Raw genomic sequence first — 16,875 nt, 5'->3', positions numbered from 1 at the left:
TGTGTGCAGTGACTTTTGTAGCAGTCTGCTAACCCATAGATGATACAAACTGTAGGACATGGTTGGACATAGTGATTTTTTAATTGTAGAATTTAGAATGTATACTGACTTTGTTTTCTTTTCCTGTATTGATGTTGCTTTTAATTTCTTTGTTTATTAGCTTCGGAATTTTGATAGGATATATGGCCATCTAGTAGAAAAAAAATTTCCCAGTTTTCTGTTTACAGGAAAGAGATGGCCATTTGACTCATTGAAATAGAGACTCATGGAATAGACTCATGGAATAGAGATCTTAGGAATAATGCAGATGTTGTATTTAGTGATTTGAGGAATGGTGAAAATGATAACGTTTTAAGCAGCTACCAAGTACCTGGTGGTCTGCTTTCTTCTCATTGTTATGGGATACAATTTGGAGAAAAATAACCATTTTTTTCTCCTACACTTTCTGGCTGCTGCCTTAATTTCTACCCACCAAGTAAGTGGCTTTCAGTCTCTCAGAGAAGGTCATATGCAGCTGAGAAAGAGGAAATCAATTGAGTTCCTCAAGAGATATGTTAAAACTCCTATGAATCAGGCATTTTGAAAGCCAACACCTTATAAAAGCCAAGTTTTTTGAGATCACAGAGGACTTTTTAGGCAACAAAAGGCTAAGCCCCTGGAGATTGCTGACCATGAAATCTTGAGAATAAAGTTGGGGAGAAATGCATGTTGAGATAAGAGTGTTTTCCCACACAAAAGAAGATGAAATTTAACATGTAAGTGGGATAAGTATTGTTGGAGAGGAAGGGGCTAGAGTTTGGAAGCTGAAGGTGACTGAGATGGTATATTGTGCCCCACCCTCAGCTTAGCCAAGCTCTGGGTGGGGTAAATGAAGACCATAGATGGATTTCGTAGTGGTTTGCAATCAGAGGAGGCAAGTTTTCTATGAAGTCTGAGGGAGTGCAACTCTCAAAGTCAAGTCCCCTGAATGTACATGTTTCCAGACAACATCATTGTTGCCTAGCGATAGAAGAGTAGAATCAGAGATGTGTCATTAGAGATGGTCACAGATATCCTATCCTAAGTTTCTCACAGTTTGGACTAGTGCAGCAGAGTGTTAAAATTTTTCGGTATCCTTGAAAAGGGGACAAGAGAGCTGATTGGGACTTTGTACAGACCTTATAGGTAGGATAAGCAGGATAGGAAGTGACCTTTGACATGGCAGAGGAAAAGTAGAGGGGGGTGAAGATGCTGTGATAGTGGGTATAAGTGGGCTAGAGTTTGATGAACAATATAGCAGTTAACCCAGCATAGGACTGAGGAAAAGAAGTAGACACATTAGTCCTTCTGTATACGTCAATGTGTATTGAATCCCTTCAAAAAAAAAAAAAATTATGTCATCCCCTCAAGAAAAGAGAAGAGCATGAAAACAATCTGGAATTGACTATTTACCCAAAGAAATGGAGAAAACTCTCATAGGCCTTCTACATAAATACACAGTAACCTCCAATGGATGGAGATGAGAAATCTTTCAAAGATCTACACATCATGGAGATGTTTTCAAGAAATGGATTCTGAGCAAAGACAATAGTTTCAAAATTCTAGAAAAGTATAGAAAAGTCTTAAGAATGAACTAAAGTAAATAGTATTTGAAGAGAGCATAGAGGAATAAATGTGGTAGAATGAATATGTGATAGAATGATTGATATCTGAAACTTTCTACCACCTTTTCAAATGGTCTCAAATGTCCATTGAATGTCCTAATGGAATCTAGGCATTTAGTGCTATAGAAGGGGAATAGATAGAGTTAAAAACAAATTGTCAGTTGGTTCCTACACATGGCTTAAAAAATCCTTATTGCATAAATAAGAATATTGAAAGCCAAGGCTTACTATTGTAAGTGCCAGAGTTATGAGAAATAAAGTTTAATTAAGGAGCAAATTTTGAAAATGCAAAGACTACCAAGCTTTCAGATTAGCAACCCCAAGAGGAAGAAGGCATGATGATTTACGGGCAGTTTTCTCAGTCAAAAGAGACAGAGATTCAATCTGTCACTAGGAGTAGGAGACTCATAGGACACAGGACTAGACTTTAGAGGTTTGTGTGTGTCTGGGAATGGGAGGTTTCAGCGCCCCTCCCCACCTCCATTGATCCTAGAGCTCTATGCAGTAAAGCCAAACAGAATCAGTGCCACTAGCTTGACATGAACCACGTACTCTCGGTGGCCAGGCTCACAAAACTAACCACAGTTTAGGTAGAGAGTCAGCACACTCAGTAAAAATATTAAGACACCTATGAGGAAGGTTTAACCATGAAGTTTTCAAATGTAAAGCAAAAACCAAAACAGAAACAAAATAACAAAAAGATACCAGTGTACCTTCTTACAGAATTTACAAAAAATGAAAAATTGGCCTGATTTTCTTTGGATTTAAAAAAATAAATAAATATGTTCAAATATTCTCTATCTGCATACCATTCAATGATCTTAAAAACAGACAATGTTTGTCTTAGCATAGATGTGAATCCTTAGGCAATAGGGCAAAGAAAAGAGATTAGATCTCAAGAGCCAGGCTGTGAAGCCCATGGCAGGGTCTGGGCTTCTGGCTGGGCCTCTGGCTGAATCATTTGCCAGGCCTTGTCTGGGCCTATGGTGGGCCTGTGAGTAGGTCATGGGCTAGGCCTGGGTCTGGGCCTGGGTCTAGGTCCAGATCTTAGGCTAGACTTGAAGTCTGAAGCCATGGCTGAGACAAAGCCTAATCCTAAATCTGGGTTTGAGATTATGCCTAGTTCTGGATTAGCTCTGGGCCTACATGTAAGACTGAGCCTAGGGCTGGGGCGGGGGTATGGTCTGTTCCTGAGAGGGTTCTGGGTGGGAGGCTGGACCTGAGGCTGGGGCTGACGCTGCAAATTTTTATCTATAAGAGGAAGTTTCTGTTACAGCTGCAGAGGCCTTGTTTGTGATTAAGTCAGTAGATATCAGGAGTCATATCTAGACTTCTCTGATAAGGTCACTGAATTTATCTCAGTGACTGAGAATTTCTCATGGAAAAGCAAAGTCTTTCAGACTCAGTCTTCCATTTAAATCCTGAAATCTTGATAACTGAATTAGAATAACACTTCATCAAGAGGAGAATACAAGTGAAGGCATAGCTAGCTTTAGTTATGGCAAAGAGCCTTTTTATTTTTTTTATTTTTTTAATTTATTTAAATTCAAGTTAATTAACATACAGTATAGTATTGGTTTCAGGAGTAGAACCCAGTGATTCATCACTTACATATAATACCTAGTGTTCATCCCAACAAGTGCCCTCCTTAATGCCCATCACCAATTTAGCCCATCTCCCCCACCTCCCCTCCAGCAACCCTCAGGTTTTTTTTTCTGTATTTAAGAGTTTCTTATGGTTTGCCTCCCTCTCTGTTTTTATCTCAGTTTTTCTTCCGTTCCCCTCTGTTCATCTGATTTTTTTTAATTCCACATATGAGTGAAATCTTATGATATTCATCTTTCTCTTATTTCCCTTAGCATAATACCCTCTGGTTCCATCCATGTTGTTGCAAATGGCCAGATTTCATTTTTTTGATCATTGAGTAATATTCCACTGTATATATATGTATATATATATATATATATGCACCACATCTTTTTTATCCATTCATCAGTCAATGTGCATTTGGGCTCTTTCCATAATTTGGCTATTGCTGATAGTGCTATGATAAACATTGAGGTGCATGTGCCCCTTAGAATCAGCATTTTTGATTCCTTCGGATAAATACCCAGTAGTGCAATTACTGGGTCATAGGGTAGTTCTATTTTTAATATTCTGAGGAACCTCTATATTGTTTTCCACAGTGTCTACGCCAGTTTGCATTCCATCAGCAATGCAAGAGGGTTCCTCTTTCTCCACATCCTCGCCAACATCTGTTATTTCCTGAGTTGTTAATTTCAGCCATTCTGGCAGGTGTGAGGTGGTATCTCATTGTGGTTTCAATTTATATTATTCTGGTGAGTGATGTTAAGCATTTTTTTTCACTTGTCTGTTAGCCATCTGGATGTCTTCTTTGGAAAAGCATCTATTCGTTTTTGTGGTGTTTAGTTTGATAAGTTCTTTACACATTTTGGATATTAACCCTTTGTCTGATATGTCATTTGCAAATATCTTCTCTGTTATGGCGAAGAGTCTTAACAATTGTTTGGCAGTGAGAAGGCACTCAGGTTCATTAGTTCTTTTAAATCCTAAACAATTTTCAGTTATTCATAGTTTATGTTTTAAAGTGATCATTTGTATCTTAATCAAACATGTTGCTTTTGGTTGTTATTGATATTGGCTTTGGAACTAAATGATTATTACAGTAACTGTCATTTCTAACATTATGTGGGTCTGTGATTCTATAAAAATGTCAGAGATATGTTAAGAACCACTCATTCAATTCCAGCTCTGCCTTTAACTTGATTTTGAACATGTTGGTTTCTCTTAAAACCTCCCTCGTGGCATCACAGCATTGCTTCCTGGAGTTGTGAGAAGTCTGTCAGCTGGTACAAAGTACAAAATCAACAAGCCATACTCTTTGAGTATCCATTCCCTTCATTCATAGGTGTCATCCGTCCGCTACCAGGACTCACTATTGAAATTCTTCTCCTAGGGAACACAAGCTACTTTAAGCAACTCAGTGGTTTGAGTTGAACAAAACTGGTTGTGAATAATCTAGAGACTGTAGAACACCCCATGATAAATTGCTGAAGTACAAGCTACTATCTCAACTTGTACTTCTTTTCCTTCTTCTGCTTTGATCTTGGTTAGAGAAAATAACCATTATTGAGTTTCTATGATTTGTCTGACACTTGAAACTCATTTACTCACTTAATTTTCAGAATGGCCTGCAAAGAAGTGTTGTGATTCCTACTTAGCATGAGGAATATGAGCCTGAGAGAGATTAAATCACTTGCCTTTGGCTACGTAGGCTGGGATTTAAAGTTAACACCCTTAGACCCTATATAGGACTTCCTATTCTCTGATTCCTGGGGTGCTTATTATAGAAATGACAGTGCTCCCTGACTCATAATTAAGTTCTTGCCTTTGGTTTCTGATCCATATTAGGTTTCCTGACCCTCATTTCCCCTTCAATATTGTGACCTAACCTTTATCTGGAATCTGAACCTCAGTCTGTGATTCACCATTAACTATTCTCTTGTGCGGTTCCTACAAGTGGAATTTTTAAGGTATGTAAGCATTGAATTAGTTTTGTTAAACTGAATAAAGAAAAACTCATTTAAAATGGAGTTGGAAGGCCGGAAAGGAAACCTCTACCTCTTTTGCTCTTCAACTGCTGACTCCAACAGGATAAGACTATCCTTTGCATTTCCAAAGAGAACAAGCCTATCTTACTATTCCAGCAAGAGGAAGGAAGAATTTTTCCTTGCTGGGCAAAAGCACAGCCAATAAGAAAATGCCACAACTTAGCGAATGAAACACAATTACTATTCTGAACTCTTGCTTTCCTTTAGTGGACTTTTTTTTTTTTCAAAGCATCCCCTCCCAACTTCCTCCTTTTCTCTATAAAATAATGTTCTTCTCCTTAGATCTCCTGACTTGCCTATGGTTAGTCATAGCTTGCATGTCCCCAATTACAAGTCCTTTGCTGTTCCTAAACAAACCCATCTTGCTGGTAAAATAACTAGCTGTTTTAAGGTTGATAGTTTGGACTTACATAATGATGTAGAAATTAAGATATATGATATATAAACTAACAAAAAGAAATATAACAATTCTTGATTTTCACAAGACGGTGTGTGTGTGTGTGTGTGTGTCTGTGTGGTGTGTGTGTGTGTGTGTGTGTGTGTTATTCAAGACAAATTACAAATCCCAAGGCAATTTCTTATCCTCATCCAGGATAATATGCTGTTGCCTATGCCAGTCTGTTTGTTTTTAAAGAATGCAAATTAATTTTAATATTGGACTATGGCATTTCCAAGGATGGAAAACCTATTGCAAAAATGTCATATGATTCAAATTTCATTTGAATTCCACTTTGAATAGCATTGCCTGTGGCATCCCTTCATGTAGTAGCACAGATGGTAGAAAGGTGTTTATACATTCACATTTTTTATATTCCTTATCAATTTCATTCATAATCTTTGGTACTGTCCATTGAGACAGTTGACATTATTGCAACACTAAGACATGTGTAGAAATATCCAACCTTTTCAGTTACCCGGAGTAAACAAACCCAGGAAACTCAGGGTCATGAGAAAGTCATTCGTCATGACCTTGAGGAGTTAATGCAGCAAAGAACATCAGGGAGAAAGATTTTGCCAACAGATTATTACTCAACATCATTTTTTTTGGTAAAAGAAAAATATTAAAAGGTAAAACAGAACATCTTATTAGCACTACTCACTATTAATGTGCTTAGCATGACTAACATAGTGGTAACATTGTCCTGGCCACCAGAGTCTCTAAGGGACTGTGCACATTCTGCAAGCAGTTAGTACTCAGTACCTCAGCCTCTGAAATTACACTAGGAAAGAAATGAGAGCTCTATTTTCTGTCACTATTTTTCATGAAATGCAACATCTGGACAGTGAACCTTTAAATTAACTTGACAAAGTGTTGGCTATTAAAAACAGACTGCTAATGATGTAAAGGAAAAAATGATTGAAGATAAATATCACCAAGTCGTATTAAAGTAGCAGTGAAAGGGATTTTCCAGTCAGAGCTAGATTTACATATAATAAATTATCTAAATGTTAGCCTCTTATGAATTCTGTGGTGTTGGCAAAATAAAATAAGAAATTGATTCATACTAAAATTTCACAAGTCTTTGTCTTTCCTTCACGTAAGAGTCTTGAACTCTAATAAGTGCAAATAACCTTGCCTGAAAGATGATGCCATCCAGTAACGGGCACAGAGCTTAAAGGACAACCAGAACAGGACCATATGAGTGAGCCCATGAGGCAGAGTCACCTCTTAAGTGCATATGTGCTGATTTGCTTTGGGGCTGCCTGTGTCACATTGTCATGGATGGGTATCTGAAGGAAGGTTTTTCTAGGGTAGGGGGAGAGAGAGAGAGAGAGAGAGAGAGAGAGTTGGATCACCCAAAAGGAAATAATTCAGTGGGGCAGGTAGACCATAGCTGCACAAAATTATATGGAAAGCACTGATTTAAGCACAGAGACTTTAAAATTACACACTCTCGGAGCACCTAGGTGGCTAAGTCAGTTAAGCATCTGACTTTGGCTCAGGTTATGATCTTATGGTTCATGGGTTTGAGCCCTGCATTGGGCTTTGTGCTGACAGCTCAGAGCCTGGAGCCTGCTTTGAATTGTGTGTGTGTGTGTCTCTCTCTCCGTCCCTCCCCCACTTGTGCTGTATCCCTCTCTCTCTCAAAAATAAATAAACGTTAGGGGCGCCTGGGTGGCGCAGTCGGTTAAGCGTCCGACTTCAGCCTGGTCACGATCTCGCGGTCTGTGAGTTCGAGCCCCGCGTCAGGCTCTGGGCTGATGGCTCAGAGCCTGGAGCCTGTTTCCGATTCTGTGTCTCCCTCTCTCTCTGCCCCTCCCCCGTTCATGCTCTGTCTCTCTCTGTCCCAAAAATAAATAAACGTTGAAAAAAAAATTTATAAAAAAAATAAATAAATAAACGTTAAAATAAATAAATAAATAAATAAAATTACACCCTCCTGGCCTCAAATCCTTCATCCATTTACCATTTGTGGAGACAAAATACATGACTGTGCTATGGCGTACTTTCTTCAGCTAAATTTCCTAGATGTCTGGATAAGAGTAAAATGAGAACGAGTATCAGAAGAATGGTATAAAATTTACCTATACAAAATTAGAAAATATTTAGCTCTTGGTAGCTAGTATTAATTCTATTATTATCATCATCACCTCCATTGTATAGTTGGAGTGTGGATTCTGGAGTTAGGCTAGTTAGGTTCAAATCCTTTCTCCTTCATTTACTAACTTTGTAACACTTGACAGGCTATTTATCCTTGATATGCCTTGATGTCCTCATCTGTAAAATGATAATTATTTCTACCTTGTGAAGTTGTTAGGAGAATTAAATAATTTAATTCAGGTGAAGCTCTTAGAATCATTAGATCTTGCAAATAGTAAACACTCCAAATGTTAGCTGATATTACATCTATATAATTTCAGAGTTTATTTATTTATTTTTTTTTTAATTTTTTTTTCAACGTTTTTATTTTTTTTGGGACAGAGAGAGACAGAGCATGAACGGGGGAGGGGCAGAGAGAGAGGGAGACACAGAATCGGAAACAGGCTCCAGGCTCTGAGCCATCAGCCCAGAGCCCGACGCGGGGCTCGAACTCACGGACCACGAGATCGTGACCTGGCTGATGTCGGACGCTTAACCGACTGCACCACCCAGGCGCCCCTATAATTTCAGAGTTTAAAAAAACTCTGAAGAGTGGCAATTTGAACATAAGAGAGGATACTTTCAGTATAGACTACGGTTGCTGTTTAGACTATCTAAACTAACCTCAAGTGCCTCAAAGTTGGAACTACTTTTTTCTGGGGTTCTGTTATGCTTGCAGCAGTACTTACAGTGACAGCCTTTCTAAGTAGGAGGGAACCAAGGGGTCATCCAGGCCCACTTGACACATGCACACTTTTTACAGCATCTCCAACAACACAAGGCATAGCCAATGATGGGTAACATCACTTCTCGAGGCAGCCCGTCCAATTTTCAGATACTCATAGGATAGAAAATTTGCTCTTGTCTAATCATCACCTCAGTTCCCTCCTAAACACTGGACAAGTTATGTCCTAAAAAGCACCTCAGACTAAATCTAATTCCTCCTTCTTATGAAAAGTTTTGAATATTTGCAAATAGCATCCAAATCTACTCTTCTCCCCAATAGGCTAAGTTCCTCTTTCCTTGAAGCTAAGCTCCTTCCATTGTTGCTGGTGTAAGAGTAGCATGGAGTCCTTTGGAAGTCAAGCGAGAGGACGTCAAATTTCCATGTGCTTAACTTGGGGAGTTTATCAGATTCCTCTAATGGAGGAATCTGCCCATGAAGGTGGGAATGCTAATACCCTGCTTTAGAGGCCACATTAGGGATTAAATGTATGAATATATGCATAACACTAGACACAACATAGGTGCTCAATAACAGCAGTAACTACCCTGATAGTTACTGTTTTATATAGCATGTTTCTCCTGCTATTCTAGGCCTTTTTTTAAGTTTATTTATTTATTTTGAGAGAGAGAGAGAGAGAGAGAGAGAGAGAGAATCCCAAGCAGGCCTGGACTGTCAGCACAGAGACCCAAGTGTGGCTCCAACTCAGGAACCGTGAGATCATGACCTGAGTTGAAACTAACAGTGGGATGTTTAACCGACTGAGCCACCAAGTTGCCCTTATTCTGGGCCTTTTTTGATGAAAGTGTTCAATGTACCAGCAGGTGGAAGAGAGTAATATAATTATTCACCTTTTCTGTACTATTCCTAGATGTGAGCTACTGTTTTTCTTTTGTTTAAGTTTATTCATTTATTATTTCAGAGAGAGAGAAAGAGAGAGAGAGAGAGAGAGAGAGAGAACAAGCAGGGGAGGGACAGAGAGAGAGGGAGACACAGAATCTAAAGCAGACTCCAGGCTCTGAGCTGTCAGCACATATCCTGATGTGGGGCTCAAACTCACTAACCACAAGATCATGACCTGAGCTGAAGTCGGACACTTAACCTACTGAGCCACCCAGGCGCTCCAATGTGATCTATCCTTAAATTTAGGACTCTCATAGATACATTTGAAACTACTTATAAGTAATAAATGTGGGGAAAGTTACAGAATGCTTATCATGTGTTGTTCACTGTGTTAAGTGGGTATCAGGTACATCCTGTACTGTCTCCATTACAATAATACTATGAGGCAAAGTCCATTATTATCCCCATTTGTAAAAGAGAAAATTAGGCTTTAGTGATACTAAGAAATTTCTACAAGTTCACATAGCTAGGAAGTGGCAAAAGTAAAATTATAATTCAAGTCTTTCTCGTTTCCTTTTAAATCCTCTTTTATGTTACCTGTTCTTCACAATCAATGAGTTGATTGAACACACAATAGCAAGAATGATGTCACCTCCCCCCAAATCCCAAAATACAACTGGGAAAATGATGACAATACTAAAGTTAGGGGAAGTAGATGGAAGCAACGAGGTGTCCTCTGAATCTTAAAACAGAAGAACCCCCAAACTGCCAGTAATTATTCACTGAAAGTGTGAGGGGCCGATCTGAGAATCAGCAATTGCAAACTGGGGAGGGCGGAAGATTTTTACATTTTACATCTTGGCACAAGGGGTCCACGGTCAGGTGTGAGGTTGATTTAGAGTCTTACAAATTTTCAAAATTAATCAACTGAAGCTATCTTCTAGGATAAAGTCAAACGTTGATGGAAAACTAACTTCTGGACATAGAATCCAAACTGAAAAAACAGTGTCAACTGAAGTAAAGAAAAGAGAAGTTCCAATATTGTAACTTCAGGAAACATATGACAATTTTTTAAATTTACTTTATGAAAATACAGAATAGTAGGGTCTGGCTCGGGGATACTGGAAGACCTTCAGGGTCCAAAATGGTTCCATTCATGCTGTTACCTGCCATCTGCAGGGAGCTTAGCTGGGACTCTTACCAGAGGTCTTGATTCTTCTCCTTGAGGGGACTATCATCATGACTTCTTGTACTTTCTCAAGCCTGAGAAGAAGTCCAAGAAGACTTAAGAAGAAGAAAGCAGAAAGCAAAAGCTGTTAGTTCTCATAAGTCCTGGGTTCCGAAACCCCAAGAAATCACTTCTCCTACATTCTACTGATTAAAGCAGTCATAAGACCAACCCAGATTCAAGGTGTGGGAAAATAAACTCCACCTCTCAAAAGAAGAGTGGCACATATGTCCAGTAAGAAAAGAATCTATGGAGGCCATTTTGGGGGACTATCTAGCATGAAGGTTTATACCACAAACAAAGAATGAAAGTGTATCCAGTTGTTGATATAACTACACTGAAACAAACTATTCCAACTAACTTTAAATATACTCATAGATTATACATCTTTAGTAGGTATATTCTAAGGACAAAAATAACTGAAAAATGAAATTTGTATCTTAAAATTATTTTAGAAATCATATCATCTGTGGTAATGTTAATATTGACATTCTGAGATTATTATGTAAGTTAGAAAAAGTAAATGAGGAAATTACATGGTTATTGTAAATTTATCATTCCTCATTATTGAGAATCGGGATTCTCAGCATGGGAAAAATAAGACAGAATAAACTCATGATGTATTTTATCTTATTTTTTCTTTATAATGTATTTTATCTAAAAAAAATGCTATCCACTAAAATTCCTAGACAAATAATCAATCTAGAAGAAACACACAATTACCACTCAAATTGAAATATTATGTCTCACTAAAAAGAATGAGAGTTCCTTAATAAATGGCTGATTTTACTAATAAGAAATGTTCAAGATGGCGTACCAAATGGTAAGGAAACTATCAAAAACACCAAAACAGTCATACCAAAATACTTAGAAGCCTACTTGAAGAATTTCTCAGTGGCCAAATAGGAAACAATTTAACCATTAGCCAAGATATAACTACAATAAGTTTAAACATATCACAAAGTTTAAATACATGAGTTTAATACTGTTGGTATATATATATATATATACATATATATATATGTATATGTATATATATGTGTATGTATATATGTATATATATGTGTGTGTGTGTGTATATATATATATATATATATATAAGCTACATCAGGGAGACATTAGGAGTTCATTTTACTATTGTTTAATTATTAGGATTTACTTTTTGGTCCAAAATAAAAAGTTAAAAATTTCAGGATAATTTAAAAACCAATACTCAATGTCCTTTCATCATTATTTATAGATCATAGAATTGTGAACAAAATTTCCTAAACATTCTTAGATATACAAATAGTTTTAAATATCATCACAAGGAAGAAAAATTTCTTAAAAATGAAGTGATTTTGAATCGTGTAAGACCAGATAACAAACCACATATGTTCATTCTTTCTGAAAAATTTTGAGTAATACTTGCTAAAAATATAAATGACTGTTTCCCAATAAAACCATTTCAATTGTATAAACAAGATACATCCACAGTCACCAATTTGGTGATTATTCAGGAATCTGGTAAAATAAATGATCATTTCTCTTTTAAGCATATCACAATTACTGAATGAAACAAAAATAAAATTATGATCCCCTTTTCTACCCATACTCTACATAATCAATAGCTGCCTAAATTACAAACTCTTTTCATTCCTTTTCCAAGGTATTCAATCACTTCACATTTTTGTTTGATGATATGACATTATAGAAATTATTTAGCCCTTTGTTTTATTTATCTAAATTTTAAGACATGTTATTTATGACTTCTAATGTCCTTAAACTCACATAAACCCTGTAGGTATCATTTTATGGCCTTCAACCTCATTGCTGTACGAAAGCTTAGTGTGCTGTCCAAAAATGCAAAAAAGCAGTGATGAAATAAATTAGAGGTTTTATGAATAATGCTCTTCCTAGTTATTAGACATTTAGAATGGATATTTCTTTCCACCTCATTGAATTTGTATCATAATTCTCTAAATAACAAGAGATATTATAAATATAATACAATATTCTAACAAAATAAAATACTTGAAGTCAGGAGTATTTCAAAATACTTGAGGTCAGTCTAGTAGAAATTATTTACATAATGCTGATTTGAAAATAAATTATGCTTTCGACTCTTATTTGAATCTATATGTGACATGGATATGAAAATTTTATATTTATTGATAACTGAGCACAGTTTTGTAACTGTGTACAATAGTAACTGACTAAACTGGAGTGCACTGGAACTGAGTTTGCAAATAACAGTCAGGGATCTCCACAATTCCTTTTCAAGTCACCTTGTAGGGATTGAGAAGGAAAGATTTCAAGCAGCTGCCTGTGATCCACTTCCTTCCTGTTTGGGGGAGTAGAGAGGCACCTCAGAAGGAATAAAGCTGATCTAAATTTGTAAACATGGTCTAAATTTGGACCTCCTCAAAAACAGATTAATGATATTCACTAGAGAGTCCTTATCTATGAAATAATGAAATTTTTTAGCAGAATATCCATGGTTTATGATTGATATATTGATGAATAAAGCTAGAATTTGGCTTTATGAAGCATGGCTTCCTATGTCACATAAGCTGTAAGTATCTGACATAAAACATCGATCAAAATCTAAACACTAAAGTGTTCTGCAAGCTTTCTTACATACCTTGTCTATTATTTTGGATCAGAGAGCTTGTCCAATGAGAGAAAGATGGACCTGGGAAAGTGTTCATGAAGTTCGAGAGCTCTCCTTGATATGCCTATGCCTCTTGATGGCCCATAACCTTGAAAATGTTAGTAAACCTTGAAACTGGATATATTTTATTTATTTATTTATTTATTTATTTATTTACTACTTACTTATTTACTTATTTGAGTTGAGCTGTTTATTCGTGTCAGACTATTTTAACATTATCTTGAAGTATTTACACACTGTCTAAATTAAATCATGGGATTTCCTAATGACTCTTCTGTGCTGTGATTGAGAAAGAGTAATGGATACTAAAGCTCTGAGTAGTTATAAGACCAAAAAAAAATCTTTCTTTTTGTAAGTGATTATAAACAATAATTAGTAAAAGATTAGAAACTGTTTCTAAGAAATGTGAATGTTACTGATATTTGCACCTACATGGATAAATAAAAAAAAATTATATTTTACGCTGGATATTTTGTCTGTGACCTCTGCAAAGGAAACCAGTTACAAAATACGATTGCTTGCTATAATTGATAATGGAGTAGATATTTCTACATATTGACACTTAACATTTGGAGGCTGCATCCTGGAGATCATTTGAAAAGGAACAGACATTCAAAGTGATTTCCTCACTTCAAAAGGGACATAAAAATTTGCAGGAATTTGGAAAGAACAGCTTGAGAGATCTGCAGATTATGCTGATCTCAAGCCGCTTTTTATGTACCTTGAGAAACGATGTTGTACACAGCCGAAGTATGACATTCTCTCTTACTGGATGCCATCATGAAGATGATACCGATATTTCTAAAATATGTTTCTTTACTGACAGGATATCTTTCAAGTCTCAAAAGGAGGTTTGAAGATAATATCAACTTTCCCTGTATTGGTAACATCGGACTCGATTTAAGCTCAGAGACTAGACCTAAAGCAATAGATAAGAATGAAATTTTCTGGGGGGGGGAAGAATGAAAAAGAAAAGGGAGCCAAGAACACCAATATTTAAAAGGTGGCTAAAATACAAGGGCCAGAGCTTGCAGAGCAGTAAAAGATAGTAGGACAAAGTCCGTCAAATTAACGATTTAATTATTGAGTAAATTTTGCTTCCTGTCTTTGTTTAATTCTCCCTAAAGTAACCCTTTGGGGAAAAGTCCTCATTTGAGAAACCTTAAATGGTTCCATGTATCCTGCACTGCAAGCCGAACAGCACTGTGCATGGTATGGTGTCTCCACTACCAGAGGGTTGTTACTGATCACCTTCCTTGTAACTGCACGCTTCCACAGTAATTGCTCCCTCACTGGGTTGGCCTGCAAATGTCTACCTTCTGGGCCTCTGCCTTTGCACCTCAACTTCTTGCTCTGTGGCGCTGCTCACTCCCATGCCAGCCCTCAGCAGGATGAACATCACCTGCACAAAATTTCCTAACCTACCAAGACAAACTTCAGACCTCTCTTCTATGCACTTTTAGTAATTTGGGCACATCTCTGTTTTTGCCCTGACCATGTTATGCATATCTGTTTATACGTCTGTTTTTCCTATTAAGATCACGAGCTAACTGAAGGAAGGGGTGAGCTAATTTAATGAGGGGAACATTTGCTGTTCAGAGCTTAACCAGTGACATAATTTCTGGCTTATGCCGGGCATTCGATAAATATTTGTTGAATATTTATTGAATTTGTTGAGTAAGTATATTTGTTATAGAAGGGGTAAGCTGTCACATAACTGTTTACGTGATACGATTTTGATTTTGATTTTGAATGTGTTTAGAACTCATGACACATCTTAGTTTATTTTGTCTCATCAATCTCTGAGTATAGACAAAAATTTAATGGAAAAACATGACAGAGGAACAAAACAATCGAATTATTGATGTAATGAGCTTTACTTTTTGATTAAATGTATTACAAATGTATATATTTATCTCTGTATATAACAAATTTATATGTGTATGTCCAGACTTTCTCCAGGTCCACTAATTTGGGAGCACAAATAGAATCACAGAAGTCGGTGCTTTGTCTTGTTTATGCTCCACTTACTCAGCATGTCTGAATTCCCACCCGGGTGTGTATTTATGTAAGGCCCCTGGGATATGTCTCATTTAGGTTCATAAGTATGCTCATGTTCCCTTCTCCTCTCCTGACAGATTCTTTCTCATGGCATCTTCCTGGCATTGCTGAACACAGATCTAACTAACCACTTTGCTCCTGATGGGTACTTCCATGTAGATCTGTCATCATTAGTTCTAATGGAAACCACCATCATTGCTAATGGATGTTATTTTATAACTCAAGTTTCAAAACAGTTTGATGTTCCAAGTTTACACGTGAGAGAATCTTTATTTTTACCTTCTATTATATGGAGGTTTTGGGTAATGTGGGTGGGTGTTGGGGGTGTGTGGCTCACAAAGCTGTGCTGCTTGGGCCCCTATGTTTTACAAATATTCTAATGAAACAACTTTTTTTCAATTAACTTATATCTCCTTTTCTCCCCAGAATTCAAACATGACTATGTGGGACTTACGCCAAAAAAAAAAAAAATCCTAAGTGACCCACATTGTGTTGTACCCAGAATCACCCATGTCCCATGACAAAGGTCTTGTCCTGAAAACAATTGGCTGAATGCACCTGTTTTGCACCGATGATGAATTCTTCCCCTGTGGACCTGTTCATACACACATGTGTGCACACAGTGCATGCTGCCCTGCCCCATGATTCACCAAGCACTAGTCTTTATCCAAGTTGTGGACAAATTGAAGCTAAAATTTAAGTAATAGTTTCTAATACACACATTATAGCTCTTGTAGGATGCATCGATTTTGTAACACACCAAAATATTTACTACTTAGTTTTTGTTCCGTTGGAAACCACAGGAAGTGGGTAAAATGTAATACATGCAAGGCGAAACAGCCCTGTTTCAGCGACTACTATTAAGTTTAAGAATGAATGCCCTCATCCTTTCCCCCATGATAATAACTTTAAAGTCTGTCACAAGTTAACTTGGGTGGAGACTTTTAAAACATGCCCTTTGTTATATTTTAACTTAGTACACTACACTTTGAATGGAAAGCTATGAAATTAGCTCTCATTAAATTAATTTCAAACTCTTTGTATTCTTAGAAGTTAAATCTCAAATGAAGAAAACTACATTTTTAGGAAGAAAAAATTTTAAATCTCCCTTCCCATTATCAGTGTTTTCTTATTGAAAATAATGTTTCATAATAGGTTATAAACAACTTTTCCAAAATACCTTAGTGGATTGAAATTTGGGGTAATCACTTGGACTTCTTAACAGAGATTGTCATGAAGAGTTTGTGTTTCTTTGGAGCCAGATCTAAGTTTCGAAGCTGATTCTGACCCCTGCCTTGCTCAATTTCTCAAAGCATGTTTCCCCAACAGTACATTGGAGATAATAATACAACCTAAATGGCGAGACTCTTGAGGAATCTAGTAAGTTACTAAGACACAGCCAATAATTTTTTTACATGGCATTCCTTGTTCTTTTTCTTTATGTGACATATATACACACATCAGTATAACATTATGTATTTCAAGTATTCATTTGCACATATATAATGTG

This window comes from Lynx canadensis, chromosome C2 (genome assembly GCF_007474595.2).
Source record: "Lynx canadensis isolate LIC74 chromosome C2, mLynCan4.pri.v2, whole genome shotgun sequence".
NCBI lineage: Eukaryota > Metazoa > Chordata > Mammalia > Carnivora > Felidae > Lynx > Lynx canadensis.
The sequence above is the reverse complement of the archived record's forward strand: the minus strand, read 5'-3'. Positions refer to the sequence as shown.